This window comes from Camelus ferus, chromosome 1, assembly GCF_009834535.1.
Source record: "Camelus ferus isolate YT-003-E chromosome 1, BCGSAC_Cfer_1.0, whole genome shotgun sequence".
In the NCBI taxonomy this organism is placed as follows: Eukaryota; Metazoa; Chordata; class Mammalia; order Artiodactyla; family Camelidae; genus Camelus; species Camelus ferus.
In genome coordinates, this window is record NC_045696.1 from 102,393,399 (window position 1) to 102,416,600 (window position 23,202).

Sequence of the window (23,202 nt, forward strand, 5' to 3'; positions counted from 1 at the left end):
TAGCCCCGCTCAGAGCACTGAGCACAGGAACTGAAGTTGCCGGTTTGTTTTCTGTCTCCCTCACTAGAATAGGAGCAAGTCTGAGGGCAAGCACTACGTTGTAATAATGGTCATATCACCATTGGCTAACAAGCTCCTTGACATGTAGTAACTGCACATCATAAATGTTGGGTGGATCGATCATGAAAATGAAATAAAGCTGGCAACCCTCTTTGTCCATGTGGCCGAATCTGTGGTCTTGTGCGTGGGGAGTGGTTTTCGATGTTCAAAGGTGGAAGAATGTCTTTGCCTGTGCAGTTTCAACAATGGGTCTTTTCCTCCTCAATCTAGTTTCAAACCCTTCAACTCCAGCCTCAGTGTCCCTCAGTGCAGGCTGCCTCAGCTAAGTATAACCCATTTTGTCAGTTGGAGGATCATTTCACAGAATCCTCTGACCGTAGCCTTGGGCAAGGGGACTTGGATGTCACGGCCTCCCCCTTGCTGCCGCCTGGCTCCTTTCATCAGCCGCAGATCCTCTGTGGCTGCCCTTTGGAGGCATCTTCTCTCTGTCTAGAACCCAGGCTTCACCTTCTCCAGGACCCTCCCCAGCTGGGGCCGTGGGATCACGTTCACCCTACCGGCACGCAATTAATGCGCACTTGAGCATTACCCCAGGGAAGCATCAAACACTGGGTTTATTTTCGCTCTGCCCAGGTGGGAATTCTTCCAGTTAAAGAAGATAATGTGAAAGCCTGAAACTGGTGCAGACAATAACTAAGAGTTGTCAAGTCTCCGACAAAAGGACAGGCGACCCCCTGGGTCTTTATTGTCTTACGGTTCCTGTGCCATGATCCTCACACATGGTTTTAAGCAAAGCTAGGTAGCAAAGGGACTAGGTGACCTCTTTCAGCTCTCCTTGGGGAGGCGACGTGGATGTTTGCTTAGGGCCAGCCGTGTACGCACTCTGCGCGCTGAGCAGCAGAGGGAAGAGAAGCGGACCGCTGGGTTTTGTTTTGTCATGCCACGCGGCAGTACATCAACTCTTGAAACACAAAGAATGCTTTATACAGCCGAGCAGAACAGAATCTTCCCAGATGGAGTGTGTTGCTGCTAGAGGCTCTCACCACCCATCAGCCCTGTCAGGATGAGCCAACTATATCTTTGCAGAGATCTAATTTTAGAGAGATCAGAGCTTGGTAATATGTGCCCCGTATAATGGGAATAAAATGTGACTTCCATTACTTAGACGACCAGAAATGTACTATAAACTTGTCTTTGCTGGGGCCTTACGGCTGATGCATTTTAAATTTAATTTATTCCCAAAAATTGATTTTCTTTATTTGATTCGCCTCCTCTCTCAGGCTTTCTACTAAGACTGCCCATTGTATGACCATTAATAACCACAGGACTCTCTGAACTTTCCTTGAGTATCACACCTCGAGGTTGTTTGTTTCTGTGAATTAGATTCTTAATTCTCTAATAAGGACATTTCAAAAGCCAAACAGTATTTTATGTCTAACTTCCCAGGTGCTGAAGGGCTAATGGAAACAGCACAGCCCCCCAGCCTACCAGCTACTCACTGTTGAGTGCTGTAACAGACCAATTCTGAGAGTCCCAAGGGCTGCTCTGAGGTTCATCAACAAGAGTGTGGCTCTTGCCCCAAAACGGAGTGAGGCCAGCCTGGCTGCCTCTGTCTCAGGTGGCATTTTACTTCCAGCTTTACAGATAGTGCCAGGGAATTTGCTCAGGACCAGTTAAAATTTGGGACAAGCAGCCAGTGAAAAAAAAATCGGAATTCGTTTTATCTCTGTGACATGGGGAACCATAGCCTCCAGACAGGCTGGCCAGTAGGGGAAAAGCAGGACTAAGGGAGCTCTTTTTGCTTCAGCTGGAGCAACTTCTTTCCTGCAACCCATTTAGAATGATTTAGATGGATTCGTTTCCATGGAGTTTTGTTTTAAATTCTGAGTTCATTTGTAGTGATACTTGCTAATCAATTTTAAGTGGAAACAGCTGCTGTGTGTCACTCACACAGCCCCCCCCCTTCCAAATGGGGAAAACTATAATTCAAACCATTCGCTCCCCACCCCCAAAGCGTACTCATAATGCCTATTCATATGACTCTGTCTGCTGGACTGCTTCCCTCTCTTCCCGGGCCAGCCCTCAGTGGGGACAGTTCAGGGGGAGAAGGGCCAGACCGCTGTGGGGAGAGGTAGGCGAGCCGGTGGGGCATGGGACCCTGACATCCAGTGACACAGAGCAGTGTGTGACCTCAGCAGTAAGGAAGGTGAGCTACATGAGGCAGCCAGCTTTCTCCTTCCACTCGTCCAATACTTATTTATTTAACGGTTACTATGTGCTAAAAACTATGCCTCCTGCTAGGGATGGAAATGAGAAGATATAAACCTTGTTCTTAATTTGCTCATAGTCCAGTCGGGAGATGAGCTTAGAAAGTCATAATTCAGGGAGTTAAGTCCTGTGATGGAGGTGGACACAAGGACAGCGGAAGCTCCCGAGGGATTGCTGAACTCACTCTCCACCCTACCTGTGCACACCCACATCCTCAGTCTCGCAGAGGCAGGTCTCGTGGCGTGATCAGCTCCATGCCGAGGCCGGGCATGGCCACTCCCTGGAGACAGCTTCTGCTCGTGTGGGATCAAGGCCGAGTCTGCCACTCTCTGCCTCCCCGCTCTGTGCTTCCACTTCCCATGAGTGGCAGTTCCACTTTGAAGGCCAGCATCCTAGCCAGGGCCATTTTCCAGGACCAATCCAGGAGAAGCAAGGCATGCGGCACGGCCTCGACCCAGAATGGAAGAATGAGGAAGACCCAAGTGTTCCCTGAAAGCCAAGAGGTCAAAAGATTATGAACTTTCACTCCTTCATTGTTCTCAGGACATGGGTTTCTCTATCTGTAGAATGGTAGTAACACTTGGGGAGGATTCAGGGAAAAAATAGAACTACTGACATTCTGGTAAGAGAAAGTGAAGAAATCTTATGACAGGCAGCAGTGGCCTGCCTTCTGGCCATTGTGACTCCAGGACGGAGCAGGGCTGTAGCTTAGATCATTCTGCTGATCTAAGCAGCTGAGCCCTGGCTCTGTTACCTGTGGAGCTATGTTCCTATGGCTACAGGCAGACTAAAAAATAAAAAAAAGAAGCAGGGACAGGATTTAACCTTGGGGATGGGCCCCTTTCCCATCACTGGGCCCCATCCTCCTTGAGTGTCTGGCCTTAGAATCAGCAAGACACTGAACTGTGGTTCTTCTATTCACAGTGGTACTGAAGTTCCATTTCCTCAACTACGCAACCAGCAACAGCCAAACTCACTTTGAAGGACCATCCTGAGGATTAGCTGTGAGGGTTACCTGGTCCACAGTAGAAGATCAATTATTTCTTTTTTTTCTTTTTCTTTTCTTTTTTTTTTTTTAAAACCTCCTCAGCCTTTGTGCTGTTTCCTGTATAATATTATTAGCTTCATCAAAATCTCACAAGTTGAATTAGACCTCTTGCCCAGAGAATAACCTGAAAGAGGAAATTTGAAAAAAGAAGATATGTAATCTTTTTTTTATTGATATATAGTTGACTTACAATGTTGTGTTAGTTGCTGGTGTACAGCATAGTGATTCATTTGTACATATATACATACTCCTTTTCATATTCTTTTTCATTATAGGTTATTATAAGCTATTGAATATAGTTCCCTGTGCTATACAGTAGGACCATGTTTATTCATTCTGTATATAGTTGTTTGTATCTGCTAATCCCAAACTTCTAATTTATCCCTCCCTCCTTCCTCTTTGATAACCATAAGTTTGTTTTCTATGTCTGTGAATCTTTTTGTTGTGTAAATAAGTTTATTTGTCTCATTTTTTAAGATTTCACATATGAATGATATTATGTGATATTTGTCTTTGTCTGACTTACTTCACTTACTATGATCATCTCTAGGTCCATCCATGTTGCTGCAAATGGCATTATTTCATTCCTTTTTTACGGCTGAGTAATATTCCATTGGATATATGTACCACATCTTTATCCATTCATCTGTTGATGGACAGTTAGGTTGCTTCCATATCTTGGCTATTGTAAATAGTGCTGCTTTGAACATTGAGGTGCATATATCTTTTCAAATTGGAGTTTTCTCTAAATACATGCCCAGGAGTGGGATTGTTGGATCATATGGTAACTCTTTTTTAGTTTTTTAAGGAATCTCCATACTATTTTCCATAATGGCTACACCAAACTACATTCCCACCAACAGTGTAGGAGGGTTCCCTTTTCTCCACATCCTCTCCAGCATTTATCATTTGTGGACTTTTTAATGATGGCCATTCTGACTAGTGTGAGGTGATACCTCATGGTAGTTTTGATTTGCATTTCTCTGATAGTTAGTGATATTGAGCATCTTTTCATTTGCCTGTTGGCCATCTGTATGTCTTCATTGGAGAAATGTCTGTTTAGGTCTGCCCATTTTTTGATTCAATTGTTTGGTTTTTTTATTATTGAGTTTTATGAGCTATTTGTATATTCTGGAAGTTAAGCCTTTGTCAGTTGCATCATTTGCAAATATTTTCTCTCAGTCCTTAGGTTGTCAGAAGAGGTGTAATCTTAAGAAAAGCTTGTCCTCTGGGATGGAAGATTGACTGGGGAATTCTTTGAATCAGCAACATAAGACAGGTGTTGTCACAAGCATGAGATGCCATCTTGGGCTGAGCAATGGTCAGAGGTGTGAGGGGGATAACATTAGTCCCCAAATAATAATAATAATATCAGAAAATAGTAGCCAGCTGCACTGAAGGCATGTGCAATATGAGAGACCCTTTTAAAAGTTAGAAGATCTTCTAGGAAGCTGAGATTGCTACCCAAGGAATGAGTTGCCAGAGGAGGGTATAGAATATTACTTCTCTATCAGCTGTGAAAGCAAGGTAGGTCTTCATCTACTAGACAGAAAGGCAGGATGATGGAACAGATGACTTCACTGGGTCCCCCCTCATCTTCTGGCCTCTTGACCACCCAGTGTCCAACTTGGAAAGGCCATGTGTACTGCCTTTGTGTGACATCAAGCAGCTAACCTGCTTCTCTCCTTTGGGACAAGTTCAGAGGTAGTCAGATGGAGGTTGGAGTAAAGCTTTGAGAACAGTCTTTTCCCAGACAAATACCCATGCTTCTGAAAACATCAAAGCCAGACCTTTTGTAGAGGTGCTTTTGTGACATTACAACTGAGGGTCAACTTTTTGGCAACCATTTCTGTTTTTCCTCCAAAGTTTATTCCTGCTCCTTTGACTTTCTGTTGGATTGAGCCTTGTTGCAATACAGTTTCAACCATCCAGCACTGCCCCTAACCCACACACCTACCCATCAGTCCTTGTTCAGCAAATGACAGAAGTAGGTTGCACCACATCCTCTGGCACTGAAAGAGGGCAACTGAGTATTTTTCTGGGGTAGAGGGGTTGATTCTCTATAACTTGAAAAAGATTTAACAGACCAAATTGTCAGCATTCAGATTTTGTTCCTCCAGGAGGATTGGAGCTTAATGCTTTTTTCACCTTCTGGTAGACAAATAAAATGTGTCTCATCCCTCAATAGGACTAATGCATTTAACTTTTCCCCATTGGGTAGGAAACTGAAATATATTTTCTAAGACTGAACTTAGGAGGATCTCAGAGAAACTGAACTATGGACTGGCTGCCCTCACTCGAGTCTCATAATGTTTAGTGTTGGTATTCAGGCCACAGGGGAGCAAAGCCAGAGCAATAGGCAAAACAAAAGAACATTCAGAACATAGCTCCTCTCCCCACCATTGTCAACATAATTAAAAGAGGCATTTTCCCAATATTTTTATTTCATGTAATAAGACACGACATACCTGCTTCTAATACAACTTCACTTGTCCTAATCCCCCTGTTGTTAGTTCTACAAGGTAAAAGGTGTAGGAGCATCCAACCTGCCTGGGAGTGAAGGCTGCTTTTCCCCGGATCCAAGAGAAGAATTTCTCATAACCTAGAAAAATTGCATTATTTTAAGATGGAAAGACAATTTTGAGCTGGAATAAAAAGACCCTAGGTCAAGTCTCACATCTGCCATTTAATCGTATGCCCTTGAGCAAGTCATTCTTTCCCATGCTTTCAATTTCTTTATCTGTGAAAATGGGAACACATACCTCACAAAACAGACATTTAGAGTAGATGAAACATCATATTCTCATTAAACTGTTAAGTCCTATACAAATGTATGAGAGTGCATGGTATTTAAATAGTTTTGTTCCATTAAATTTCCCAGCTAACTGTAAGAGAAGGTCATAACCTAGGGAAAGTAGGTACATTAATTTATTAATGTAGAATATTTATGATCCCATATCAAAATAATCTGTCTTTCCACTTCACCAGCCGTGTAAGTTCTTCCCTAGGGAGACCCAAAAGGTTGAAATCTGAACTATCAAGGCATATTTATTTTGGTTTCTGGCTATTAAAAGTGTTTCACTATCTTTTCTGCTCACTGAGACATCCTTCCCTTTATTGCTAAAGTATAAACCCTCCTACAGGAGAGAGGTGTCGGGCGAGTAAGAACCCTGGCCACTAGAAACAAGGCAGTTGACCAAGGGCCAGTGAGTGCACAGCAAACTCACTTTTAAAGAAAGGACCGCCATCTCCCACTAACTGCGTGGGGCACTTAAGAAGCCAGTTTTAGTCTTGGCTGTACTAGGTGGGGAAAGTTCTCTGGAAATCATCTTGTTTACACAGAGCGCTTTTACAACCTCGGGCAACTCAACCTTTCTGGGTGCCCATTTTCTGATCTCTAATATGAGGAGGCTAAGGACATCTGACGTCCTCCCAAATAAACAATCCAGCCCGACTTGAGGACATTCAAGCATCCCTGGAGGATGTGAGGACGAGAATAGTTTTCCAGAACTTCAATTTTTCTTCTGACTTTGTATTCATGAAAATTATGACCGCCTGCACTTAGTAGTGTTTACACAGTCTCGTGAGCCTGGGAGACACAGGTCCTTGTGGATACACCAGTTCTCAGGGCTGCCCTCTCTGCACACACAGGGTTCGCACCTTCGTTTTTTCAGTCCCCTAGGGGATGCTCCATCTACCTAAACAACCATAACTCCACAACTCTACAATCTCTACAACTAGAAAGCATCCCTGGTGTCAGGATGGGAGCAGGAAGCAGGAAATATCCATTTCTGAAATTGGTGCAAACCTAGATTCTAAACTGGGATCATTTAAAAAAAAAAAAAAGTGCAAGACTTTCTGGGTTTGTTTTGTAAAGGCCACACCACCCCCGCATTTCACTCCAAGCTTCTCAGCCCTCACGTTGGCCTGATACCAGTTGAAAATTCAGAGCAGCTCCAGCTGTATGTGGCTTTCTCCTAGAAAGGAGATTATTACCCAGCCCTATGGAAAAGGAAGAGAGTGCCCAGTGGAAACTGTTCTTAGTTTACAACCTTATTCGCGGGCTGATCCGCACTGGTTGGCAAATTAGAGTTCCTTGGAATGTGAGCCTTTGGGCTTCCTTTCTAAGCTGTTTGAAAATGAAGAAAATGGCATATTGCCCTAAATCTCAGTGAATGCTGAGGGTGGCACAAAAAACCCTTTTCGGCTGACCCTGTGGCATCTGTCAGCTCAGCACCACTGCAGCAGAAGAAGGGCAGGTGAAACAAAGAGCCTAAAATTACAGTCTTCACTCCCACTGAAACAATACGTGTTTTGTTTGGCCCTGAGCCAGTTCATGTGAAAAGCACAACCTTAAATTGAAAAATATATCAGTTAAAAAAGTGAGCTGGAGCCCATGGTCCAGCCAAGGATCCCTCAGTGAGAGGACTGGCACGAAGGAGGGTGGGCACAATGTTAGGGAGTAACAGTATTTCCAGGAACAGAGACATTTTTTTATTCTCTAACTCTCACCCCTGGGAAGAGCAAAACTTTCCAACCACCAGGCACATGACCAGATGCCCCATGGAGAGATCTAGTGGGAATTCACTCAGACCAGACCCAGGGCATGGCTGAGAACATTCCTTCTTTCATTTCAACCTTTTCTCTTAAGGGGGGGATTAGATATCCCCCAAAGACCAGTTGAGATAGAGGGGAAAAAAAGGTTAAGAAGATGTGCTTTTAGAGAAACATCTGTTTGTTCGCCCCAGAGTGCAGAAACGTGAGAAGAAAGGGTCTGGGAATCCTACCCTCAGATGGGGAGTGGGGAAACCCTTGTCCTTACTAAGTAGAAACTATTAGAGAAATTCTGAAAGCAAGCCTGGGTCAGGTGGACTAGGCTTGAGAAAACAGGAACAAAAATACTCGGAAAAAAAAATCATCTAACCAGCCTAAATGAAGTTCCTTTTGTTTTGTTTTGTTTTGTTTTGTTTTGTTTTGTTTTGTTTTTCTACTTCTTTGTTTTTATGAGAAATTTTTCAGGAAAGAATAATGGCAAAGTATGATTATAAAGATGTCCTCTGGTGTTTCCTTAGCCAGGAAAGAAGTCGTATAGTACTGTGGAGGAGCAGGGCTGATCCCTGCCCTCCTCCATCTTGTTACATGGCCCCAGGCGAGGCAGCCAGCCAACTCAAGCCTCAGACTGCTCACGTGTAAAATGGGTTGACCTTTGAATTAGAGGAACTTTAGGAATAATCTAAAAACCCTTGATTTATGTATTCAAGGTTGGAAAGAGAGACTCTTTGATATGAACGGAGCTTGAAGGCCAAATAGAATCTCAGCAAACCCAGGGAGGGAGAAACTGCTTTCAAAAGAACATTAAGACCTTGCTCGGATGTATAAATGTCATGGAGTTGGCCAAAACAGATTTAAAGCTGGTAAGCTCTTTAGAGATTTCCTGCAATCCCCATGTTTTATAGAGGGAAAAATCTGAGCCTAGAAAAGCTGAAGTGACTTACAAAAGATCACCCAATTCACATTACTGTCAAGGTAAGAATTCAGGAACCTGTTCCAAAAGAGGTTGAGCAAGCCGGGGAAGCCAGGCCAGACCTCAGCAACAGTCACCCCACCCTCTGAACATTCCCTGGCAAGGCACCATGCTCAGTGCTGTTGATGCTTTGGGCCCCACAACTCTGGATGAGAGGTGTTATCCATCTCCAGGTCCAGCTTCATGGGCTTGAGACCAGTGGAGTCACAGAGAGGCCCACCCCCTAGAAGGGCCCTGGGTCTGCAGTCACCATCTTGAAATTCTTAATAGTTTTTGAACAAGGGACCCCACATTTTCATTTCACACTGAGCCTCACAAATTATGTACCTGGTCCTCATTATTTCCGTGTTATAGATGTAGCAACAGAGACAGAGAAATTAAATGGCTTATTCTTGGTCCTGGCCACTCATGTAGGTAGGGACGCAGACACGCGGAGTCACAGGCAGTGTGAAGGTGGACCGAGGGAGTGGCTAAGTGGAGGCTGTGCTGTCAGAGCCCCTTTGGGATGTCCCTTCCTCTGATGGCTTCAGACTGCTCTGTGCTCTGAGTAGGGTGACTAGCCATCCAGATTACCTGGGACTGTAGGGGATTCCCAGGACATGGGACTTTCAGTGCTAACATTGGGGAAGTTCAGGGCAAACTGGGAAGAGATGCTTACTGATCAGTTGCAGGCCTGGAGCTCTGGAGGCTTCCCAGACCTCATCTGTTGTGCCATGTCCTCTGTCCACTGGGCCACATGTAGATCCCCAAAGGTAGGGCTCATCCAGAAAGCCATCTGGAGACCTTGACCCAGACAGAGAGTGGGCAGTCAACCCACTGTCAGTGTGAGACTGGGGACCAGGCAAGTGAATCCAGAGAGACCAGTCTGTGTGGGAACAGTCAGGCTGCAGTCCATCTTCAGTACCTTGGCCAGGCTGGAGACAGCGTGGGTGCAGTCAGCCAAGAGTTGCAGGCAGGAGGCTGGAGCAGAGCCCCAAGGCGCACACTCAAGGGATCTTCAACTCATTCACTCTCTGACGTTAGGGGAAGTCACTGACTTTGCTGAGCCTAACCCTCCTCATTTGAAATACAAGAGATACAATACTAAGTTCATAAGGTTATTATCAAAATGAAAGATCACATATTTATATGAAGATAGATAGATAGAGCACAATTCAATATGGTGACCCTGAAACTCTCAGTTTATGCTTATTTAATTCCATAAAATTTTAAAGAACCCTATTATGAACCAGCCTCGGTGGGAGGGACCAGGATAACTTCAGCTCTTGTGGGACTAACCAATGGTGTGCGAATAAATGTTTAACAACCAGCTTTCTGGAGAAAAAGTAAAAAACTACATTATAGCATATGCCAATTTCCATGATGTAACTATTTCCACTGAGGCTGATGTCAGTCTACCAATGTGAGGTATCTGAATACAGAGCTGGGAAAAGTTGTGCTGAATCTGCTCTAAGGAGCCTGTCCCAGCTACCCTCTACTAGAAAGAACAAACTCTGACCCCAAAAGTGTTATAGAAGTAGATGGAGAGGGGAAAACAGGTCGATACAACTTTGGACGGAGAGCAGAGGGTCACCTGGGGGAAGAAGATTTCTGCTGAGACCTGAAGGAGGCAGAGACATGACCAGGGGAAGAAAACAGCATGTTTTCAGGCCAGGAGGAAAGAGAAGGAAGAAGAAAGGAAAAAAAACATGTTTGAGAAAGGCCCGGAGCAGGGAAAGGCAAGGCTGTGGGGAAGCAGAGACCAGACCGAGCAGGCGCCAAGTTCCCCAGCTTCCACGACCATAGTACTTACATATTTTTTAGAACCTTCACTCTGGCTACAGTGTGGGCACTGGGTTGAGAGACAAGAGGGCAAGCAGGGAGATAGGCGTTGGCAGCATCCCAGGTAGAAGATGCTTATGTCCTGGGCCAGGTTTTATGTAATTCTTTGAAGAGACACTTACCAAGCTTGTACCAGGTACCTATACGTGTGCTAGACCCTGGTGATTCATCAGCGAGAAGGCTGTCCCAGCCTTCATGGAGCTTACTGGCAAGTGGAGATGTTTTAAAAAATTGGCCCCAACTCTTCCTTTCCCAGTCTACCCACATGGCCCACAACATCGGCATTAGGATTGTTAAGCACACAGATATGGATATAAAAGCTGTAACTTTGTCTTGTCACCTTCTGAGCAAAGGGAAAGGGAATCTTTTTCTTAATCCCAAAAATTATCATTTTGACATCTGGTCCAGGATCAGATATCAAAATATAAATTATTCTCCAAAGTTGTTCTTCATAGACCCAAATCAACTGGTTGACCCTGAGGAATAAAGGTATAAGCAGAGCCAAGTGGCACCCAGCAGGAGGAGTTAGATTGCCAGTGTGTGTGGGTGTGTCTGTGTGTGTGTCTGTGTATGTGTGTCTGTGTGTGTGTGTATAGAGGAGCTGTGACCTAAGGGTGGGAATCCTCTTCATCTGGTCTTGTAAACAATCAATCTTTGGAAAGATCTGTGTTTAAAACTGAGGCATTTAATGTCACTGGACTTAAATTTTAATAGGAATACTTTAGAAGGAAGGGAAGATGTTAAACCAGCCTTTTTAAAAAATTGCTGATAAGAGATAGATTTAGAATGTCTGAGGAAACATTCTGGGAAGTCATTATTATTTGCATTATCTTTATTGAGAGAAATCTCAGAGACTCAACCTTATCAGCGGTGATAATAGCATTTTATTGGCTACTCTGAAGATAAACCTTGGATGTCTCATTTATGAACCAGCCTTGGCTGGACTTTTATCAAGTCTGTCAACTTGCAGCCAAGTTCTTGACCAAGGCCTGAATGCCACCAAGATGAAGTCAAGTGTAAACAAGGTATAAACATTCCCACTTACCCCAAAGTGCCTCTCTTATAAAACTCCAGGTGATTGAGAGACTTTGGGTTCCTCTCTATGTTTCACACCTCAGACACAGGATGCAGTCCCCTGTTAACTCGTATGTTTCTCGCTTCTCGAGTTAAACAAAGGCACTTCCCAGACACAGCCGTTAGAGTGGGTGTTTCCTGGAAGGCTCGGCCACCAGTGATTCAGAAGATTAACCCCAGAAATTGGATTTTCAAGGCTCTTTCTCATCTCTCTCTTCCCTGAGGCTGTTTGGTAGAAATCTCACCTGTGTACAGGAAACAGGAAAAGGAGAAAAACACTGAAGAAATTTCATTTTGTTATCATAAGCAGACCTCGTACGAAGTTATGTTTAAGTCACAAACCAAAACCATTGGGTACATCATTCCAGTGGCCACTGAGAACTGACTGTAGTTGCTGTCTCCCCACAGAGATCTAAGACCTCACTGAGTCCTCTTTCCCCCAGTTTCCCTCTTCTAGCTGACAATATAAATATTTTCTGGAAATCAGTGCCAGTACATACCCAGCGGAGCATTTTGGTTTAGCTTTCTAAAGACTAACCTGGTATGAATAAAGTCTTTCTGTTGAGAAATGAAGGAACTAGATTTTTTTTTAATCACGTCTTTAGGGGCCCAAGGGGCCTTATCTGAACAGGTCTGAATCTAGCAATTTTTGGCTTTTGAGCCCTTGCTGGGCCTAGCAAGCTCTACAAGGGAAAATCTCACCAGGTTTAGCGCAACAAAATGAAGTCAGGTTCTGGCTCTGCCATGACCTGAAAGATGTGACGTGGAACACATCATTTATAAATACCCCTTTGAGGCTGAGTTTGCTCATATATAAAAAACAAATAGTGATACCATTCCAAAGTAACCATCCTCAAATGCAAATTCCATGTTTCATCCCTGCCTCAAACCGGACACTCCCTATTTCCTATAAGGTGACGTCTGGCTCTGAGCCTGGCCTTCAAGTTCCTTCACTACCTGGCCTTTCCCACCTGCTCTAACCTCATCCCCACCACTGGGTCCCCTCTTAACGGCCATTCGCACAAACTCTCCGGCAGCCTTGGCTGTTGTCCTGTTTCCCACCTCTGCTTCCTTGCACCTGCTGTTCCTGCTCCACGGCAGTTCTCTCCCCTCATCCCACCTTCCCCACCAAAAAGCCACCTGCAGCGGGGAAACATCTGCTTATCTTTGAAAACTCAGTTCAAACATCACTTTCAATGAGCAGCTTTCCCCCAACGCTCCTGGGCGCACGTGCACACACACACACACACACGCACACGCACACACACACACACACACACACACAGCGTCTTCGCAGAGTCTCTGGCTCTGTGACTCAGGTCTTGTTTTATGCTCCCTGCACTTTCTCTAACTCATCTGCCCGTGTCCAATCTGCACAAAGGCCGCGGATAGGCAGCCCATGGCTCTGGAAGAACGGGGGTCCGTGGGGACAGGAAGGTGGCTTAAGAGTTCATGTGTCACAGTGGACGGAAGAGCCTGGAAGTCAGGAGGGGAGGTGCCCAGAGACCCAGTGGGGGCTCTGTGATGGGAGGGGCAGGATGTGGTGGCTGGAAAGGGCCGGCAGTTGCCAGGGAGGCTGCCAAGGAGCCGTCTGTGGTGTTAGCCGTGGAAGTCTGGGGCTTAACTGAGGTGGATTTGTGAGGTGGGAGGGACTGTGCTGTCTCACAGAAGATCCCTGAGAACAAAGAGGATTATGCAGTTTGAAAATCTCCAGTTCCAGAAAACATGGTCCACCCTGATAGTGACCCACTTCACTCACACCAGTTTGACCCTTCCCCCCACTTCTGCCTCATCAGGCCAAGTCCCTCCTTCCATCCTCAGCGAGGGGACCAACCGTCCTGGCCCGAGGGAAGCTGTGTCCCTAGGGCCGCGCTCCCTGCCTCCGTGCCTCCTTCCTCCCCGCCCTGCTCCCGTCCTCTGTCTTCGCTGCCCTCAGTCCGTGTTGGTCACCTCTGTTCTATCTCTCTGGTCGTTTCCCCCCTTTCCTCTGGCTGTTTCAGGGGCCCTGTCCCCACGCAAACCTCACTCAGGCCCCCCTCACCTTTCCTGCATCTCCTTTATTGGGCTTTTTCAGCCCTTTAGTTCATTCCCTTCAATATTTGCTAGCATGAATATCTTTTCTCTTCAATATCATTTCCTTTTTGTCTTCTGGGACCCTTCAGCTCTGCCACGCTGCCTGACTTGACTTCTTTCTGCCACTGCGTCCCTTCGTTGGACCAGCACCACTTAAGCCCTGCTGTGTTCCAGGCAGTGTGCCAAGTGCTAGGGAAACGAAGATGCAGGAGCCTGTTTCATAAAGCCGGGCACGGCCATCATCCAGAGAAGCCTGGGCGGGGGGACCGAGCGGGCCGCTGGAAAGTTGTGGGACGTTCCCACCGAGGGGTCAAGGACAAGACTGACCCCGCAGGGCCTGTCTGTCTCCTCACCACGGCTCTTCAGAAACCATTTCTGCTCTCTTGTTGATTTCTCTGAATCTCCAGGTTGCGTTAAGTCTAAACTTTGCGTGAATAGAACAGGAAGGAATTCGTACCCTTAAAGGAGAGAGAGAGACACCTATAGTTTAAATGTGACAGATTTTCAAGACTCCCAAAATATGCATTTTGCATAGATGTCCAGATTTAGTCAGCAAGTCAGAACAATTTGAGAGACACGAAGGCGTGTTTTTGAAGCCACAGCTGACCATACACCAGTCCTGTGGTCACTTTGTAGGATTAGCCAAGTTTCGCAAATGAGAAAATGTGGAAATACAAGCACTGAAAGATTTTCCAAGGTCGCCCTGAAGGCCGTGATGGAGAGGGTTAGGGGCTGAGTGCTCCCTCTTGGGCCTGTTTCTGAGCTACTGTACAACACAGCTTCCTGAATGCAGATGTTAAACAGGTTTTCGCCATTAAAGTAAGAGTAAAAATGTTCTTATTTTGGCCATATTTCAGTGCCAGTCTCCTAGGGAAAGCGGGCCCCGTTGTAGGGAAATTAATTACTTCAAGCTCCTGGAATATGCATCAATCCGACTTCTTTTGCCTCACTAAAGAGTGCTTTGGACTTTAGAGAGAGGTCCTCAAACTTTACTGCTCATTAAAATACCTGGGAGCTTTTGAAAACCTTAATGCTCAGACCTCACCCTCGACCAGATTGGAAACTCTGAGTGGAACCCAAGCACCATTGTTTTTTAAAACCCTTCGATACACAGTGAACTTTGAGAACCAGCACTGTCGGAACCACACCCTGGGATCAGCTGTAGAGTTTCAACCATGACTGATGTTTGCATTGGGATTTCATTGGTTCGGGGTGTGGTCTGCGGTTGTTAAAAATCTCCAAATGATTCCAATATGCAACCAAGTTCAAGAGCGGCTGCTGAGGGGCCTCACCACTCAAAGCATAGCTCCATGGACCAGGAGCTGGACCAGGAGCATGGGCATCGCCTGAGAGCCCTTTGGAAATGCAGAATCTCAGGCCCCTCCCCAAACCTGCTGACTCTGAATCTGCATTTTAATAAGATCCTCAGGTGATTTGGTTGCATATTCAAGTTTGAGGAGCATTCTTTTAGATCAATGCTCCTTCCAAAGTAAAAAAATTTAGGAAGTAAAAAAGTTTTTACATTTTGAAACACTGGAGGTTTATCTCCTTCTTCCAATAAGGTAGGGAATAGGCACAAGAGTGAATCGCAGGATTTTAGAAATGGAAATAATAACAGCTAGTAATAAGAAATAGTATCTAGCATTTATTAGCATTCACTGTATACAAGCTACTTCGCATGCCAAGCACTCCACCTGCCCTGCTTTGTTTGCTATTCACCTCCTATGATACAGGTACAAGCACCGTGCCCATTTCACAGCTGACCCAACTCTGCTCGGCCCTAGGTGAACAGCTGCAAGACCACGCAATAGACAGAGGGAGGACTCCCCACAAGATTTCCAGGCCTTGAAAGCACACGCTCTTAACCACTTGGTCTGACTTTCCCAGCCGAACATTCTAAATGGGTTACAGATGTGCCAAGATATTGGTGCCCTCAGTCCCCGGTCAGTCTAGCGGGGCCTGGGAGGAGGGACATCCACTACAGAAAAAAGATCAGGTGGCTCCACTCTAAATTACACTTTTTCCAAATTATACTTGTTGCCCTTTGTCGGACAAAGAGGAAGCTGTGTCTTCTAAGGCTTAAGAGACTTGCCTAAGGTCATGCAGCCTCGCAAAGCCAGGATGGGCCCAGAGCCCAGAATCCCAACTGCCTGATGTCTCCTCCCACTAGGCTGCGTTTCTCCAAGTGTGGTCTCCAGACCAGGGGCGGCAGCAGCATTTGGGGGTTGTGAGAAATGCAGATGTCCAGGTCCCACCCCGCAAGCCGTTTAACAAGCCCGATGCTTGCTTCTCTGAGAGCCAGAGCACTAAGGCAAGCAGCCCCAGCGGCCCGGCCAGCGTGCGGGCTCACGGCTCCGGCGTGAGCCCCTGCTACAGGCTGCAGCTTCTCTGCAAAATAAAGATTTCTTACGGGGCTTAGCTTTGAACCAAGCTGAAATGTAAGTGCTGATTTAATCTTCTTAGGGCTTCTTTACCCCCATGACAGGAAAGAACTGTCATGCTCTAGAACAGAGGAAGAAAATGATGGATAACAGATGAAATATTAAGCACTCTTCCCATGCCTTCAGCCCACTTTCTGCTAGGACAGCAAACACGTGGGCATCAGAAAAGGGAAAGAGAACTGGCATTTCTTGAGCACCTCCTGTATGCCAAGCATCAGGCGTGCTGTGATACAGCATATATGCCTTGCTCACCCATCATCTCATGTGATAGACTGATCCCTGCCTGAGAAATGAGGAAACTGAGGTTCAGAGAGATAAAGCGACTTGACTGAAATCACAAAGTGGCAATGGTAGGTAGCCCCAGGGTTTTTCCAACAGCCTGTGCTCTGGTGTTTCTCGCCCTCCAGCAGGAAAGGTAAAGAGCTTAGGACACACGCAGTGTCTGGAATGATTGGGTCGGAATTCCCAGAGCAAGCTCCCAAAACAGCTCCACCTACTCAAAGCCCCTGGGATGCCTCATTCAACAGCCCTATGTTCTGTATCCTCACTGCACCACGGAAGCCGCTCTCAAAGCATGGAACAGACCGACCACGAGAACTGAAATAGTTCAGCTGTGCTCGAGCACCCTGAAACACTTAGAAATCTGTTCTTAACCGGCAGCATCTGTTCCAAGGCAGCAGGTCCTGCGTTGCCAAGACCCTGCTACGCGTCCTTGAGCTTTGCTCTTCAGAAGACCAGGTAACCTCTTGGCCACATCTCAAACTTGGGAAATGAACTCCCAAGAGAAAGGAACACATGGAGGCAGTGCTAGTGAGCCATGGCCTCCCCACCTCCCCAGTAAGAGCTCTTGTTCGTGCTGTTAAATGCAACAAGGCTCTGAGCTAGGATCCAACCAGTACAACAAAAAGGACACCAGTGAATTCAACCACAGGATGAGACAGATGTCTGGTTAAAGGGTAGCAATGGGTTGCAGATCCGTACAGACTTCCTTCCCTGTCTCTTTGCCCCAGTGCCTGCCCAGCACAACCTCTGAACACCCACTTCCTGACTGCCATGTCCATCCACGGGACAGACACACCCTGGTTAATCTGGACCCCAGGATGTGAGAAGCCCTTCCGACACTTGGTCCAGGTAGATAAGTTCTACAGAGAAAGTTTTGTCTCAGCCCTTCTCACTCATGCAAAGAGTAATTTTATTTGGATTAGATGCTCTGGTCAAAATGCAGATCAATATTTCTGTAAGGACCTCCATGGGCCGTTTTCCCCCTTGTTTGAGGTTAAGTCAGGGATTCTGAAAATCTGCATCCAGCGCAAGGGTTACCGTGTACTTGCCAATATCGGGACTCCAAGTTCCACTTCCCATTGCCCCTTCCAGGTACATACTATGGCCGACTCAAAGTCAAGAAAAAAGTTATTCAGACATGATGGACAATGGTGTCTCAATTGTACAATTACAATAATACGATTAACAATTGTAAGCCCTTGAAACAGGAGTGATGATGGAAAGACCCACAATGGTACCCACATGTCAGAGAATGTGGGGCTTCATTTCCCAGTGAGTAGCAGGGGCCGTGAGCAGCTATGTGAGGGGGTGTTGGAGAGGCAGGAGCCTTTGTATGTTTAGCTCAATTGTTGTGTTTCATATTATGAAAAGATGTTGCTATGTAATTACAGTAATATTGGAAATGGTCTGAAGTATAATTAAAAAACCACTTGACTAAAAGAAGAATGAAAGGTGAGAATGGTCTAGAAAAGGGCATAGGTGATTAAAAAGGTTAGCTGTTGAATGGATATGAGAGGCTGCAGATACACTGTCAGTGGTGGATTGTTGGTGGGGCAAAGTTTCTTTAAGAACTATTTTTCAAGAATGTCTTAGAGTCTGTTAACATTTACTGAGCATAGTCTCATGGGCTGTTTTATTTAATCTTTCCCAAACCATTTATCATTCCCACATAATAGATGAGGAATATGAGGCTCACAGTGGTTAATGGACTAGCCTGAGATTACAGAACTGATTAATGGCATGGGAGATCCTTGAATGCAGGTCTCTTTCTTTTAGCTTCTACTGCTTTGTGTATCAGGAAACCCACCTAAAAGTGCCTACAAGGACAGGGGAGACAGGGCAAATAAATGGAAGCTGCCAGATTTGAGGGGGTGGGGGGAGTGAAGTAAAAGCAATCAATATATGGCTTCAGTGTCAGGGAGATATTAGGGATTGGTGGGGACTATGGCAAAGTGGAAAATTATAGACAACATCTAAAGTGAACAGCTGGTACTCAGAACCAACTGTTTGTTACCTTTCAGGAGTGCAGACTCGATTGCCAGATCTGCTGATTGTTCAGATTTTCATATAAGGTTTCCTGTTAGTTTCTTTTAATGTTAGCTCAAAAAAAAATCTTAAATATCAGATGTTTACCTGTTCCATCAACAGGCAAAACAAAACCTATCTGCAAACTAATTTCAGTTCATGGACTTCCAGAGGTAACTTCAGCTTTTTCTCAACCAATAACATCAAATCTTTCCATTTTATCACAGATAAGACTTCATGATCTGATCAGCTCCTCATCTTGTACATGAAAAATTTTACAATAAGGGATAAACACTAATTGAAATTGTCAATATCAATCCTCAGATAATGTTATTTTTGACATAATTCTATTTCCTATATGGGACATGTGTAGGAAAAAACATGTCATCCACTCAAGGTTAGAATCCCAGTCCTGCTAAGTAGGAGTGGTGTGACTTTAAAGCAAGCAACTTAATCTCTCTGAGTACTCAGTTTCTTCGTCTGCAAAACGGAGACATTGACATGTGAATTATAAAGTTGAAACAAGATTTAAATAAGGCAATTATTAGAAGTTGTAGTATACGAAGCTCATCAGAAAGAGCTCAGGCAAGACTCTAGGGGTTGCCACTGCCCACCCTCCACCCCTCTACCCTCCCTCATCTGTAAATTTCTTTTCTTTGGGTGTTGGGACATCCCACTTAGAATACAACTTATTTTCTCAAAAAGTGAATGTAAAGTAGAAACTGGAACTTCTACTTTTGTCTGAAGCAGGCTCTTGCACTAGACTTCTGCACGTCCTTGGCACACACTGGGCCCCTTGTTTGGCTGTCGTCTTGCCTTATCATGATTTGAAAATGCACAGTCAGGATTTGAGCGTTACCCGACTCTAGAGGAAGAACCCAGATTTTTCCTTCCTGAGTGGGGAAAAGCCAAATTCTTCCCTTCTGTGTTTCTTCCCTGTGAGTCTCCTTTACTGTGAGTCACTCAGCCCACTTCACTTCCGACATTTCTGGTCACCAGATGTGGAGGAGGGCTTCCCCACAGCAACGAGCAAGTCTTGGGCACCAGCTGGGTGTCCTACAGTTCACTCAGTGCTGACACCATCTACCAGGAGATAGCATCAGATCTCACAGGTAGGGGCTCAGTCCCACAAGACCACTCCCCTCACCCCACTTCAGATGCGGGTCGCAAGCCCACATTATCCCTTGTGCTATTCATTGGAAGTTCCCCTGGTTTGATCAACTTGCCAGAGAGGCTCCCAGAACTCAGGGAAATCCTTACATTTACCAGTTTGTTAAGGGATATGATAAAAGATACAGACAAGCAGAAGATGAAGAAGCGCACAGGGCAAGGTCTGGGAGGGTCCGAGCACAGAAGCGTCTGTCCTGGTGGAGCTGGGGTGCATCGCCCTCCTGGTGTAGATGTTTGTCCATCTGGACGCTCTCCAAACCCCTGCTAGAGGGGATTTCAGGAGGCTTCCTCATGGAGTCATGACCAGTTTTTAATTCCATTTCCGGCCCCTCTCCCCTCCCTGGGGGATGTCAGGTGGAGATGAAAATTCTGTGTCTAGTCATGTTAGTCCTTCTGGTGACCAGCCCCCATCCAGGAGCCACCAGGGAGCCCACCCAGAGTGACTTCATTAGAACAAAAGATGCTCCTAGTGCTCTTATCCCTTAGAAATTTACAGGGGATTCAGGAGGCCTTGTGTCAGGAACCAGGGTCAAAGACATATATATACATACGGGTTTTTTGCCTTTAATCTCACACCTAATATAGGTGTTTTGTCAGTTGAAAACAGGCAGAAAGCCAAGGTGCCTACATCTCTTCCCCTTCCCCCATCAGTTGCCTAAATTCAACATGTTCTTCCCCACTGTAAACACCAGCAGCTACAAGAGAGGGTAGAAACCTGGGGTTTAGTTTTCTTTAGTTTTCTTTGAGGTTAAGTGAATCCCACAGCAATGAAAAATCAATATTGTATTTGGTCAGATAGACATTATTAAAGCACCTAGATTAAATGGAACATAATTAATAGTCCATTGATTTTTTTTATCTAATGTTTTGTAATTTAGTTTGTAAGAAACAGTTATTCACAAGGCACCAAGTTCTTGATTTGGCTGAGTATATTCTACAGCATTTCATATGAATTTATGTTTCATCATCTCATCTTATTTGTTCTATTTGTTTGTATAGATACGCATAAGAAAAGAAGATTATAAAAATTTTCTTCCCTTTTTTTACTGTCTGGTCCCTAATTGAATGTTCAGTTTTAACCAAGCATTTCAATACCTCCCATAAGGATTACAGAGGCATTCAAAACACTGGCTTTTGCTAAAAGATGGAATTCTTCAGTACTAATAAATACTGTAGGAATCACATTTTAAAATCTGATCATGGAGATTAAACCACCTTCTGATTCTGAGACTACCCGCTGCTTCAGTGTCACATTATTCAGGAATTTCCAATTCCAGCCCAGATAAGACTCAGATAAGCTCCCATGATTGACAGTAGTGTACTAAATTTCACAGCCACCAACCTCCATCTCAGATCACATTCAACAACAGAAAGGGAACTTGTACAATGATGTGCAGCCCTCAGGTGGGTTCCATTTTGAAGTTCCTCTCTCCCATAAGCACCGAGGATCCTGAAGACAATTAGCAGGAAAATGCCGATTAAGACAATAACAGCACAGCCAGAGAATGATAAACAGCATGGATTAGTCTCCCCTCTCAAGCCGTTTCCAAAAGTATCCACTCATGACAGGTTTCCCATCCAAAGGTGTGATTGCAAAGCTAACGTTATGCACATACTATTGATTTTTGGTGGAGTGAAGGCAAATAATATGAAAATAATGTTAAGAATGAGGAATACATGCAGATGCACATAACTGCCAGCCCACTTGTTAAACCCTGCCCGAACTAGTGCATACAAGTAGGTCCCTGTAAGTCGATGCAAACCAGGGCAGCTCCCCTGGCAGGAGACATTAACCTGCAGGAGAAATCTTGCAGACAAGTGATACATTTTAGCCAAGCAGCTGTATATATTATTTATGAATTGATATAAGCGTAGAGATACATGGGGAGAGGAAAGCATATTACACTTATCCTTAAACATACTCCAAAATAAAGAGAGATGGGAAGAGACATTTATACCCACACATTCTCCAATTTAAAGAGTCTCTTCCTCCACCCCCACCCTGACCCCTCCAAAAAAAAAAAAAAACTGATCTCTATTTACAGCTCCAGGGCCTTAATGCAGTTCAGTGCCTTCTATTTTATCCCCCAGCAAGTGTAGCATTAACCAGCCCCGGGTTCCTGTCTCAGTTAAGACCACCCATGCCACAGCCAGAGCAGTGCCTTCAGGGCACAGAGGGATCAGGGGATTCACGTGTGTCACTTGGTCCAAAAAGCACCAGGGTCTTGCATTTTGAGAAAGGGAGGCAGATTTCCCTCCCTAGGCATCCACTTAGATGTGAACCCCATTTTAGACAGTGGAACTTGTTTGTTTAGAGTTATGGAATGAGAGGTCAAGAAGGAAACTTCTAGATCATCCAATCCACAGCTCTCGTTTACAACTCTGGGACATCCCCCAGCCACAAAGACTGCCCCAGAAACACAGGAAAACGCAACAGAGGACCTCCCTGTGGCCAGAAAGAGGCAAGAGGTAACAGAAAGAACAAGGGTTCAGGAACCAGGCTGAGTTGTATTCAGATCACAGATGTATAAACTGAGCCAAATCCCTACCCTTTCTGGTCCTCAGGTTACTCACCTGTCTGATGGAGATAATAGTATAAATTCACAACCTGTCTTCAGGCGTTCAGAAATCCAAGCTGCCCTGAAAACCAGAAGTGTTTCCTAATTTCTTTGGTGGCAAAAGTCAGCCCGGACTGAGCTTACTCGGAGGTAAAGACTGACATGATGAGGCTGCAGATGGTCGTTATTGATCCTGTCGCGGCCGAGCACCACGCCGGGGGCAGTGCAGGAAGGGCACTGGCTCTGTGTCCTCATCCCATGTGCTCAGTGAAGAGGCTTCCCATACTTCTAAACCCCTATCTCATCCTGCTGTTCTGGCTGAAGGAGTAGGCTAGGCCAAGAGGATGGCTCGCTCTTTCTTTCTTTCTTTCTTTCTTTCTTTCTTTCTTTCTTTCTTTCTTTCTTTCTCTCTTTCTCTCTTTCTCTCTTTCTCTCTTTCTCTCTCTCTTTCTCTCTTTCTCTCTTTCTCTCTTTCTCTCTTTCTTTCTTTCTTTTTTGCGGGGGTGGGGGGGTGGGGGTAGGGGAAGCGGTGTCAAAATCTAAACTCTGAAAGTCTAAAGCATTCTTTAGTAAGGCACAGGGAGAAGTCAGACTGATTCATATCCCAAGAGCTTAAAGTAATTCATCTCCCTGCGAAGGGACCCCCCTTTCCCCTAGTGGGTCCCCTGTCCCCCACCCCCCCGCACTGGCTTAGAGCAGCGGTGCAGGTGGCAATCCCACCAGCTGGACTGGCTTGCACCTCATATCAGCTCAACTGCAAAATTTCACTACAGCATCTTCTGATTTTTCTCCCCTTTTAGATTGGAAAAGGGACAGTGAAAAAGGAGGAGACTCAGCGTGTAGCTTCAAGAAATTCTG

The 23,202-nt window shown here is 45.3% G+C and overlaps 1 protein-coding gene and 1 long non-coding RNA gene across 8 annotated transcripts in view; one reads left to right on the top strand and one right to left on the bottom strand.

Annotated features, from left to right (window-relative positions):
* SLC9A9 (solute carrier family 9 member A9) overlaps positions 1–23,202 on the top strand; it is a 607,055-nt gene that overhangs the window by 556,601 nt on the left and 27,252 nt on the right. The gene's annotated exons all lie outside the window — the stretch shown is intronic.
* Positions 1,852–14,307, bottom strand: LOC116665866. 2 transcript variants are annotated; one of them, XR_004322617.1, is made up of 5 exons: positions 13,837–14,307; positions 11,767–12,040; positions 5,845–5,978; positions 3,344–3,500; positions 1,852–2,817 (listed from the first exon to the last, which is right to left on the bottom strand). It is a non-coding gene; the product is annotated as an uncharacterized LOC116665866 (long non-coding RNA). The 2 variants fall into 2 exon arrangements; XR_004322616.1 differs by lacking the exon at positions 13,837–14,307 and having other exon boundaries at positions 11,767–12,455.